Source organism: Cyprinus carpio, chromosome A17 (assembly GCF_018340385.1).
Source record: "Cyprinus carpio isolate SPL01 chromosome A17, ASM1834038v1, whole genome shotgun sequence".
Classification (NCBI taxonomy): Eukaryota; Metazoa; Chordata; class Actinopteri; order Cypriniformes; family Cyprinidae; genus Cyprinus; species Cyprinus carpio.
Window position 1 is genome coordinate 23,014,922 of NC_056588.1, and position 12,760 is coordinate 23,027,681.

Below are 12,760 nucleotides of genomic sequence, written 5' to 3' on the forward strand. Positions count from 1 at the left end.
ACCATTTTCCATTGATTTCCTCTTTGAAGCTGTTGCCATATAGACTCATATAGAGTTAAATTTCTGGATCTTCTCATCCAGTGTCCATATTCAGAGAAAAGCCAAACTCTGCCACTGAAAAGGATTACCACATCTAAGAATCGCTCTTTAAGAAGTTATGACACCAGAGGGGTGGCCACAAAATGAGAACACTATTGGTGGTAATAAAAATCTCTTGAACATCAACTGCCATACATCAGCTGACGAAAAATACTCAAACTCATCTTGCATGACTTACACTTGGGATATATCAAATAGCACACTGATTAAGATTTGCAAAATTTGCCTGGGATCTAAACGTGACAGGCACTTGATGAGAAAATGAGGTCGGACCCTCCTCTCTACTCTCGGCAGAGAATTCAGCTCATATTCAGTTAAAACAGGGCAGAGTCTTGGTTAAGAGATCTGGTGCTGACAAAGATCTCACAGCCAAGCCCATTTTTTCCACAAAAACTACATCATGAGACAAAACTCATGCTGACTGCAACCACATCAACAGATGTTAAGACACAAAGATGCTACGAGACCCCCTGGACCAAAACTGGCAGATTTAGAAAAAACTAAGTTACATTTTTTGAATTAAGAAGGACATGCAAGCCCCAACGGCATTGTGTAATGGCATTATTTAACAATTCAGTTTAATAGGCTGCTGAAGAGGAGATGGATGGAGTGTGACGCTGGTCGGTCCGCCCTTACACAGCCCTTGTTTAACTGGTCACTTCCTAATTGCCTTGACTGAGTTTTCTGGGGGCTGAAACAAAGAAAGCTGTGTTATGCTCTTTCAGGATAGGAGTTTATGTTTAACGCAAGCTCCGTTCGGAAAACGCCTTGTCATCGGCCAAAAAATTAAGTCACATGTTTCCTTTAACTCGTCATTGAAAGGCGGCTTGAGTCAGCACTACCTAATGACAAGCCTCTGAAAATATGTGCTTTTGTACAAAGAGAGGAGGACAGTCATGAGCGGTCCCGGTTAGAGATGCTGTAATCAGTCATTTAATATGACACTGCTTGCAATAAATCCGAAGAAAAGAAAGACGTGCAGTGAGTTTGGGGCGATTTATTTTCAAGCTAAAACCTTGGGATGAATGTTATGGCAGTGGCTCATATTCAACAAACCCACAAGTGTAATGATATTTCTGACATGACGTTTTATCAAGAGAATATTGAGAGAGACATGTAATTCACAAAAAAGGAAGGGTTTTTTTACGTTAAATAAACTGGCTCTTAGTGGTTCGAGACCACTCGTATAAGCCAGACACAAATAACTAGCAATCACTAAAAATCCAGCACAGTATCAAAAAAGTATGCAATCTATATATTGACATGATGTGGTTTTTAAATTAGTAACTTTAGAAAAGTAGAACAGAACTATACACTGTATGATTTAAGTTTAAAACCCCAAATTCTGATTGCTAGACCACGGTTAGACACTAGAAAAGATGAATCCAAACCAATATCTTTCGAGGATTTGTTTCCATTCGCTCTTCTTGCAATGCCAAGCATGAGTGAGGACATTTTTACAAGATCAGCTAATTCACATCTGCCTGCCCACACACCAAATGTATAAACCCAGAGCATGGGGGAATCCACACAGTGAGATCAGTCATTAGATGACACATCAAAAGGATCATCCATTTGGGCTCCCAAATTTAGAGCTTACTTCACTCTGACAGACATCACCGAAAGTCTTTTAGGTACGTCTGTACTCTGTTAAGAGTGTGATATAGAAGTGTGCACAAGACACAATTAGGGTAGCAGTCAGTAGTGCCGTTTCCCTTCACCACTTCTTCCTAAAGTTCAATATCTGGCCAATCTTGGGCGAATGATCCGTATTTTGAGAGAATTTGCCAGCATTTCTGACAGCCCTTGTCAGTTGAAAATGCACTTTTTTCAAACCAATTTTGAAAGTGACTTTGCTGCTAAAATAACTGTGTCAGCAATATGTGTATTATCTCATATAGATCGGCATTCTCATAGTAGCCAAAAAAAGCAGTGTGTAGGTCAACCACTGTGTGCAGACTGCATCACGGGTGTCTTAATGCCTGCCAACCCCCATCAGTTTGTATTTTCATTATATACAGTGTTACTGCAGACACAAGGAATTGTTTTGTAGAAAGCACAATCTTCAAAAGTAATACAGAACTGTCTCTTACCTTCCAGGAGTGGTGCCTGTTCCCATCAGTGGAGCTCCGAGGCCAGAGGTGTAACGGGCACTAACGAACAGCTCATACTCGGTGTCCGGCGACAAATTCTGCAGCAAAGCTTAGTTTGTTTGTGTAGACTTTTTTGGTGTCTCCTTAACAACATTTCATTTCCTTTCACCCCCACCATCAAGGGTTGGAGGCCCCACATGATATTGAAGCACCATTGCCCTGGAGCTGCCCGCCAGGAGACCATCATGCTGGCTACGGTCTCATTGAACGGACCCCTCAGGTCACGTGGAGAGCCCCGAAATTAGAAAGAATCATAAATATGGTATTAATTAACTTGTTTTTGAATTTTCAAGAAAACAGAATCCAAAAGTAAATAACAACAAAACTTCCGAACAGTGCTGACATTCTTTGGTGGTTGCCCTCAGTGTCCATGGAGAGAGACCCATTCCGCTTGCAATACTTTCCCAGGGTACCACTGTGACACGGTAGGTGGTGACGGGTAGCTAGCAGATTCATGGAGCACAGTGGTCCGGTGACCTGAACTCCCATCAGTCTCTGCTTCCAGTTTATCTCCTCCAACCACTGGATCATACAACAGTCTGTACCTCAGCACTGCTCCTAGGAGCGGCTCTCCACGACACGCGGAGCTGTCTACAGTCTCTTCACTCACCACGAGGTTACGGACAGAGCCTAATTCTGAAGACGAGAGCAGGTGCGTGTTATCAGCCACAGCAAAAAAGCTGTCTGTAGAGTCAGTGAATAAAACGACTTTTGACTATGATTACATACCTTCTAAAGTCGTCTCCTCGCCTGTCAAAGGAAAACTGTCTCCTTTATCATACTGGGCGATGACATTAACCTCGTAAGTGGCCAGGGGCGTGAGATTGGGCAAAATCGTAGAGGAGGTGTCATGAGGAAACCACCACAAAGAGATGTAGTCTCCAGTTATGTCAGCGCTGGCATGAAGCGTCACCAGAAAAGACCAGGATATCGCTCCATCAGAAATCCACCGAGGTCTGAAGCATTCTGGAGGTGACTTCAGAGAAGCTTAGCGACTTTGGCTGGAACCAAACCTGTATGACAGAAACACATCACTATAATTCACATTTACACTGTATATTTTCATGAACGTTTATCATCTGGATCTCAATGCTTTACGATTGTTCTGCTTGCAGATTTGCTCCAAGAGAACCTACATTCTAGCGAATACAGGGACGACGGTTAACAATAATAAAATTGACAATATTTGTGGTGTATATACCAACAATTTAGTTAGTATTGATTATGATGATGTTGAGATGTGATTATTTATTGTTTATTATATCGAATCTGTCCTCAACAGCTGTTTCCAGAGCCTGTGTGGTGTTGTGATCTTTTGTTGATCCTGGAACAACATTCCCCATCAAATAAAAATCGGGGGGGGGGTTCTGAAACCCTATCCCTTAACTAACTACCCAGTAGGTAAACTGCTTATCTGAGGGAATAGATTTACGATTCTTAACCCTGGCCTAACCTTAATCACTTTCTGCATCGTAAAATGTTATTGGTGGATAAGAATGTTATTCCAGGTCCATCCAGGATGTTTCCAACCCCAGGAACAGTCCTACTTGGAAAGCACTGGTAAGATATCCAATAAATCTCACTCACATAAACATGAACAAAAATGACAGAAAAACCAATAAACGGATATTAATCTAGGTGGCACATACTTCTTTTCTTGATGTTATGGAGCTCCCTGCTCAATTCTTAGACAGATGGATGTGGTTAGTTCCTTGGATATCCGCTGAAGGAAAAGAGTCAAAGTGCTTCAACCTCAAACACATGGTAACAGAGGGAGTGGTGGGCAATCGCCTCCAGATCGGAGCGCACGGCGTCCTTGACTCCCACAGCGAAAAATCTCCACGTCTGCCTCCCTTAGTTTGTTGGCAGGGTTTTTGAAAAGAATCTGAGGAACATTGCCGTCTGTGATGAGCACCATGGCTCGGGGCCACGTTCTCACGAGAGACAAGGGCTGGAAATGACGCTCTTTTTCCCTTATGTCGTTCAATGGCCTTGCCAGTGTTGGTGGAAGGCCTCCGCGGTTAGGGCGGAAGGTGCGGACTCACTGCATGAGCACAGCTGCATGTCATTTTGGGTTTTTTTTTTTATTGTGTTTGCCGGGGGGGAGCCTTGTTCATGGGAAACTCAGTTTGCGGATGTTCCGCATGCTAGCTGAAACCCAAGCCTGATCTGGCAACTTTGTAGCGATGACCGATGTCAAAAGGAAAATGGGACGAGCCCTTCAAGGAAGCAATTCAACGTTTAGCAAAGTTAGCCAGTCCTATACTGTTACGAGCCATCGACCAGGCGCGACACAATATCAGCGTGGACCATGTTGACGGATCTACGGGCGCACTGCTATAGTGGGAGACAAAACACAATACACGATCATACAAACGCTGTGCTGTTTGGATAAAGTTTAAAAACATAGTGACTTACTGACAAAACAATGGCAAGTACCAGTACCCATAGATAAAACTATGGCTTGGGTAACACATCTTACCCAGACTTTTTGCCATTATTCGTACCACCAGTGTGACAGGTCTGGCGGAGGTTTTGAAAAAACAATTAGCAGCTATGACTAGGTCAGACAAGTCATGTAGTACTATTCCAAACTCAGTACTAAATAGGATCTGACGGCTATAGTTTCAGGCTCGCGCATATGCGCGAAAAGGATCCCGTTGATTCACGATCCATAAGAAGGTCGATACCCAAGAACAAGTTGCGATACATGATCAAAACAATTCAACTCGGCCAAAGATTATTGTAGTGTGCACCAAGATCTCTGTTCATAGGCTGTCTGCACTTCAAACTTAATGCACCGTGACATGAATACTTTGGGCCTTTTTACACCTGATATTAAGCTGTGTGTAAATACACTAAATACAGGTGTGAATGGGGTTGTAAAATGTTTTGAGCTTGTAAACTTTTGACCACTTACAAGGGTTACACTAGTAGGAACACCAACATTCGACACTATAGGTGGCCCCTTCATTGGTCAGAATTACATCAAACAGCCACAACAAAGCATTCTCTCTTGCTACTGACCTAAATCTACAACACTGCAGGACGTGTAGCCAGACAAGATTTAAAACTTTGCCATCTGAACTCATACGTTTGTTTTTAAGGCAACCAACAAATGTCAATGCTTTATTACCAGAGAGTGATTTTTATAAGCTGGCCTGCTCTCCATATTTGTTTCCCTCGATCTGCACTCCTTTGGGTTCTTATGTAAATTGCGAAAGCTTCTTTCACACTATTAGGATCGAACAGACTCAGGAGCGTGGAAAAAAAAGAAAAGGAAAAAAAAGGAGAAAAAAAAAAATACCACATACATAACGACTGCGCCCCATAATCCTCCCCGCTCAGAAAATCTCAGGCCAGGCATGGTCGTCACGTTTCGAAATGGAAAAATCAATGTTGAGATACTCCTATAAACATCCAGGTGTAAAACAGGCATGTGTACTCACCCTTGTCTGGATTCCTCTGCGATCCCAAGGCGACGCGAGCGAGGAGAGGTGATGGAAGTGGACCAGATCGCATTTACTACCAGCTGTAACACGGCCTTCAGCCGCATGCTGAAAATGACCACATGTTGTTAAGCATTTACCTGTAGACAACCCTTCACAGGCTGTGTTTTCTAGCTGTTTGGATCAAAATTGTGGACTACTAGGGGGTCAGATCCTTTGAGGGCAAACAGGATTGATTCTCGCTCGTCTCAGGCGGGGGCAAACAATACGGCGTCGGCGTTTAACGCCGCACGCGTGAACCCTCTCAGCACATCATAGTTTAGTGACGAAGTAATGAAGGGTGCGTAAGAGAGTTTGGTCCCAGTAGAGCTTAACCATTGCAGTCAGTGTACGAACTCTGCTATACTGGTAGCAACCGCGACTTAGCGGCAGCTAATTCTGTGGGGAAGACCTGCCCAGCTTATAGCCTGAGATGTCCAGGAGACGAACCGCAGTGTAAGTCTGCGATGGATTGGGAGAGGAGATTCCCCCCCGGTAAGTTACTCTGAGCTTCCGTAGCCTGGGCTCATACGCACCCCTGGGATAGCAACAACAGGACATTAAAAGAATATTTTATGTTTACTAGGATCTTCGCAGGTACAACCTGTGTCAACTCTCTGTGAGCTTTAGTGGGCTTATGTGAGGCACGGGCAGTAGTAATACTTGCCGTCCTAGACGCTTGCGAGAGAACATTTTGAGGTGGAAGTGTCGTAGCCACAACGGTGAAGCATCACCCTGAGTTGATGAGCTCCAGATCTGCAACCTGATGTCGGTGATGTCTAAGGTCTGAAGTTGGGGACCTCTATAGATATGCTTGCTGGTGGAGAGCGGAGGCACATCGGCTCTTATCTGTTTTGATGTTAGCTCATCATAATAGGGGCCCTTGATTACCTGCATAGACATATAAACTGTAGGCTTGAAACACGTGTTCCGATATAGTTTGGGATTTACGGATAGCAAAGCTCGCCATCGGCCAACAAAAGCAATAAAGTACAATCAAAACTGATTCACCTATCATGTTATTGGTCGCAATGCTGTTGACACATACAGACCAAACGCTCTGACTCCAATGTTCTATCAGCCCGTTCCAGCATAACTACGCCAATTGAGTCTTGCTGATTTTCCATCGGTGTGATATGATCCTGGCTTATACTTACTTGCGTAACTTTCATGGCCTCCAGCCCCCACAAGTCGACGGTGTGTTTTTCACAGTAAGATTGGTCCATGGCAATCAACTGGGTGACGCATGTAAGAATCCAATATACAAATTCATTAATGTTGAAGGAAGAAAGCGCGTAGTATTGTTGAACTAGTGTTGGGTGGGGATTGTTATTCGTCAGTTTTGTGTGAACGTGCCTTTTGCTTAATTAGTTTTTGTGAGGGTAATCATTAACTATCTTTTGAGGCAGTTGTGTGCAGTTTCGAACATGGGTTACTTGCCTGTATACCGCTTGATATTATATCTGAATGTTGTGCATAACACCCAACAAACCAAAACCCGACTGAGTGCACCATTTCACATAATAGACCCATAACCCCTGAATTAGGGATTGGTGATGTTGAGTATGTCGTGTTTTTGCCAGGACCAAACAAGGAGGATCTTGTCCAATACCGAGAAAACACAAGTCAACAAATTACACGGATGGTAACATCTCTTAGAATCACTTCTACACACCTGTAGTGGGATTACGCCTCAGCCTTGTATGGGCAGATTTTTAAATGGCTCGCAAGACATCAGGGCCCGCCTGTGTAAATGTAAAATGTATAAGGGCCGTTTTCTCATGGGGTTTGAACTTCTGTCTCATGGTATCTGCGCTGTACTGCACCACAGACGACTACTGGTTTCTTTGCAGCCTCTCGAATGTCAAAGGACTCTTGGCTAGGAGACACAAAATTAAAACTCCGGATGATTTAAATAGTTTTCTTTTACGCACGCTTCCCAAGAGCCATCGTGAATCCGGAAAAACCAGATACAGCTATAGCACAATCTAACTGGAACAACTCTGCATGCCAAGGAACCAGCAGAGAAGCATTATAGAACGTCATCTAATAGTACTGGAAAAACGGTTTTTTGTGAGTCTCAGTGAGCAGTCTTTGCTTCATTTTTCCTTCTTTGTTTTTCTTACAAATAATGGGACAGTTTAAATGAAAAAATGAAATCGTCAAAATAAGCAACAGGCCGTAAAACCTTCAATAAAATTATTTCTGTTTCTTAGGATTGGACTCCAAAAGCAACTGCTGTACTGATGTGAAATGTATATCTGGAGAACTGGTTGTCTGGAATTGTCCAATTGCGATGTTTTTTGGCAGCGGTTACTCTCCCGATTGGCCGAATTATAAGGAAGTAGTGAATAATAAAATAAGAGACTGAGAAAATCGCGCTCTCTCTTGACGCCTCCGCTATGTATCATATACCAGCCACTTTTCTAACAGAAGCAAGAACCGTGTGGTTGTAAGCCACAGGTAGTGACAAGGAGTGGGGCCTCAGTGCCACCACACAGTGGCAGCTGGACACCCTATGAAAAATAGATGACAGCTGAATTATGTATACTCTTAATAAAAAACTGGTCTTTGTAACTAGAAACTGGTCTAGTGTTGGTTAGCTTACAATAGCTGTTATTTTATAATGTAATTTAATATTTTAAATGATTTTATTGAAATCAAAAATTGGGAGTAAAATCTGCAGACCTTCGGACTTGCCAACCAATCCGCCAAACAAGCAGCTGTGAGCTGTGACGTTGTGAACCCAGCATAATTTTGACGAGATGTTTTCCACACATTCTAAACACGTAGAGCATCTTCGACTAGAATCTTGCTAGCTCGCAAAACTGTGCAGAGCTTCTTTGCTTAAATTCTTTAGTAAAAAATTTGGGCCTGTGATGGGACGACCGAGACACAAGGCGGAGGATGAGGCCTGGATATCACAAAGCTAGGTGTTTGCCAAACCGTCTGTGTATAATATGGAGTAGTGTGCCGTATATGCAATTAAAGAAGCGCTCTGAATTGTAAAGCGCAGTAATGGAACACCGTGCTGTATCTGTCTGTGCCGGCAAACAAGCTGCATGACAACCAGACAATACGCATCACAACTTCTCCACATTGCTAGTTGACGTTCTTCTTTGGCGCAAATCATTGTATTCATTTGCATAACATAGCCTTTCGACAAGAACAGGAAGCTTTAAGACAACGAAGCTGGAATCCTCTGCCGAGGTCGCTCACACTTCACAGCGAGCGGACTCGACGCCACCCGCGTTTTGTTATTTTCGGGGCAAATTCAGTTTGGGCGAATGGGCAGCAACGTGATTATTGATTCTATTGAGCAACCACACCAACAACCAGCTCAGGCTACGGCAAGGGAAAGGGGGGGGGAAAGAGGGGGGGGGGGAAGGGGGGTGGTGAGACACAATAGACGTGGGGCGTATGTTGCCGAAGAAAAAATGGTGGGGGCGAGGGGAGTTAGTTGTGTAAGACTGAGGGTGCAAAAGTGAGGAGTGCTAGATGTGACTTGTGGGGTATATAAGTAATGGTAGGAAGGGGGGCGGAAACATGTACATGAACAAGTTAATGAGGGTGTAGAAAGAGCGACCAGAGCTTGTTCCCTTAACTTATCCAACTTCTATGTTTGGAGTAAGTCTATGTATAAGATATGGAGAAGAATAAGAATAGTTGCACTAATTTTAAAAAAAAGAACAATTACTTCTTGTATTCTTAAATAGTGTACCTGCAATATTGGAAGCACAATGCATCCAAAGACCAAAAAGTCAGCCCCACAGGCTCTAGTAGGTTCTCCTATTGTAAGATTTATAAAGTTTTTGTTTTTTTTTTTAATAATGTATTTTCTGCCAGTTCATTCATTGGCCAGTATTATATACCAGGGCACATTAAAGGTTAGGCTAAGCCACCTGTATTATTTGGTTTTAGTGTATACACAGTGGTGCTTTATGTGACAATGTGTGTTGTATAGTGCTGGTTGGTTAACTGGGCGGATCCTGATCCTCTATTTAGTGGTATAGGATGGATCTCCCAGTTGTTTGGGTGTGGTTTTGTCGAAAGCACCTATAATATGACAATATAAACTGAAGGCACCCCCAAGTTTTTCTGGAGTGCTACAACCTGGTTACGGGGTCTCTTTTCTACTCGGTACCGTACGCTATTTGGTACAAAGTAAAATGTGTTAGGCGCCCTGATTCTCGGTAACCTATGTTACAAGGACATGTTTAATTACAGGCCCGTTTTGGTACATTGCCAAACCACATCATTGATGCAATCTTTCTTCTTTGCAAGCCAGTAAGGCTGTCCAATGTAAAGGTCTTGCACTGGTCAGGCAAAGAAATGTTTAAGAAGAGGTCAAAATTTGCGATCCTAATACATTGCATATAAAAAATTTCATTTTCACAGTGGGTGACATAGAATGGCAAGAAAAATCGCACATGTTTTGGAATGAAGAATAGAAAACATGGTTGCAATGGAATATACTCACTGATAGTCCTCTGACCGGCTGTCCTTGCCTTGTTCCAAACTAGTCGTTGCTGGCATTTGATACTGGGACATAGTGAGAATATATAATAGAGAAATTTATAGATCGTCTACAAGTATTTTGTTCTTGGAGGCTCACAGGTTGCTTTGAGACAAAATGGAGTTATCCAATACAATGTTAGACATCAACAAATTGGCCTATCAATTTATTGTAATTTTTGTTCAGAAGATCACAACACTAAAATGGATTTGTTGCATTTTCTGAAACAGCAATATGAAGGGTGCTTTTACTAAAACTCAAAACAATCACAATTGAAGTGTGTTGTGAGTGGTTTGAAAAGAGTAGCATTGCCATGAGTCTTGGGTATTTTATGTGCATTGCTATGTGATTTGTGATTTGTTACAAATGGTGCCTATGTAGGCAATATCAAAACACTCCTCAACACAGATATTTCTGAGACTCAATGACTAAAATGAATCTTGTTACTTATGAGCAATTATGTTTATGAATTTATGTGTTCATTGTTATCGAATTCAAATGCCTGAGTCTAAAGTATTTAATCTTGTATAAGCCATATTTTAGAAAAGACTTTTAGTTAATGTATATTGTAGTGGTGTATAGCCTGTTTGTGTGGTGGTGGGATGGTGTGATGTGGTGTGCTCATCCACCAAAGACGTAGATAAGTGAGACTCGTAACAACGTCCTGTGGTGAAAAAAAATATATGATTTAATAGACTATTGTGAAAATAAAATATTATATAAATTATAATAGAAGATGTGTACTCTCACATGTTGTTTTAAGATGTCACGGGAAACTCATGGTTAACATTAGTTCTTGATAACTTGATAGTCTAATAAACACAAATAAGAGATCCATGTTTTAAGACATTAAATCGTAAAACATGTGAGTCTTGCACAGTCGGCATGTATCAACATCAGACGCAATAAAAACTTACACTCTTTTCACATGAAAATACGATTGTGTACCATCTCTACTCTTATCCACATAAGTCACAGGAACTGTTTTTGTAAATATCACTCATGTCAAGAAGTTTCATGCCAAAATTTTTGAAGAGGAACTGAACAATCCCTTACCATACATTACGTGCAATGCTAATATTGCTGTGTTTTACAAATACAAGAAACTAGGACAAAACGGGACACTGAGGAGGGTTCTGGTGTGCACTTACCTTTGTTATTTGTGTCCAACACAATAGGGGAGATACTTTCTTCCACACCCATCCAATATGAATATTGAGTTGCCAGCTGAATAGGTCAGACAGTCTGAGTAAGTTAAATCTGTGAATTGAGGTCTCTCGTGGCCGGGAGGCAGGAAGACTCAAATCTTCAAATCATCTGGAAACAGGTTAATGACATATCGAGAAAGTCAGAAAGATGAAGTCCTCAAAGCTGATCAAAAAACATATCAGGCTAGTGTAGAACCTCCCGACACCGTGTATCTGTATTTGACCTTGTATGTTCTGTATTGCCCTGTAAATACATCGAGACGAAGGCACTCCTCCATGGACAGATAATGCAACTGCAGTTTTCATTCAGGATTTTAAATTTCAAGTACTGAAGGAGTCCGCTCCACTGGCACATCAAAGGGTAATAGAGTGCAAGAATCGATGAGGACCAACTTTAAATATCCTGAATTAATAATAAATTGTGAAGAGAAAACATTGGATGATTTTAAGCCAGTCCCAACGACAAACACTTTCAGGACTGCAGTTTAGTTTATTTTTGTTGGGCGAGAACAAACAGGAACCACCAGTAAAGGTGACAAAAACGACATAACCATAACCCGAGAGTGCCGGAAGACATTGCGTTCAATGCCATTTCTTGAGGTTGCAAAACCTGGAAAATCTCACAGTCTGCAACTCAAGCACAGTAAGCACTATTCAAAACTCATCACAAACAAAATGTCGATCGACAAACCATCCAATACATGCTGACTGCGTTCAATTACGATGCATATGCCCTAGTCACTGGAAAATGAACTCTGGTGACAAAAAAGAATCATATCAAGAAAATGTTTCCATTCCCAAAATATTGATCTATACAATGGAATCAGTTGTGTCTCGAGCGGTTTTGAGATGAGATGTCATAAGCACTGTCCAGATAGGCTGTACCGGAGTAAGAAAAATACATATATGTTATATACTTGAGAAAAATTACATTATCTGTTATATATATGTTTGTATACGAATAACATAATTCCAACAAGCTTGTAAAGGTGAATACGAGTTTTAAAAAGGCCACGGTAAGCATTGTCGCAAATCTCCCCCACGAATACACAACTTGTAGGGACAGACTTTTGTGTGTAGTGTTCCCTCTTCAAACAAGATAGATGTATGGTTGTGTGACAAGAAACACTCCTTAATAAGTCAAGTGGTATATGAAGGAAAATGTACAACACAACAAATTAATAAATACAAAATCACGCATGTATATGAGGAGGTCAATCGATCCGCATCTGGTTCGTTCTGGTCGATGTCAAAACGTGTCAATGCACACGTATGTACATGGCGGTGACCACAACT

The 12,760-nt window shown here is 41.8% G+C and overlaps 1 pseudogene; it reads right to left on the reverse strand.

Moving 5' to 3' along the window:
• The window catches only part of LOC122148248, a 100,331-nt pseudogene extending 90,040 nt beyond the window's left edge, over window positions 1–10,291 (reverse strand).
• Between the last annotated feature and the right edge of the window lie 2,469 nt (window positions 10,292–12,760).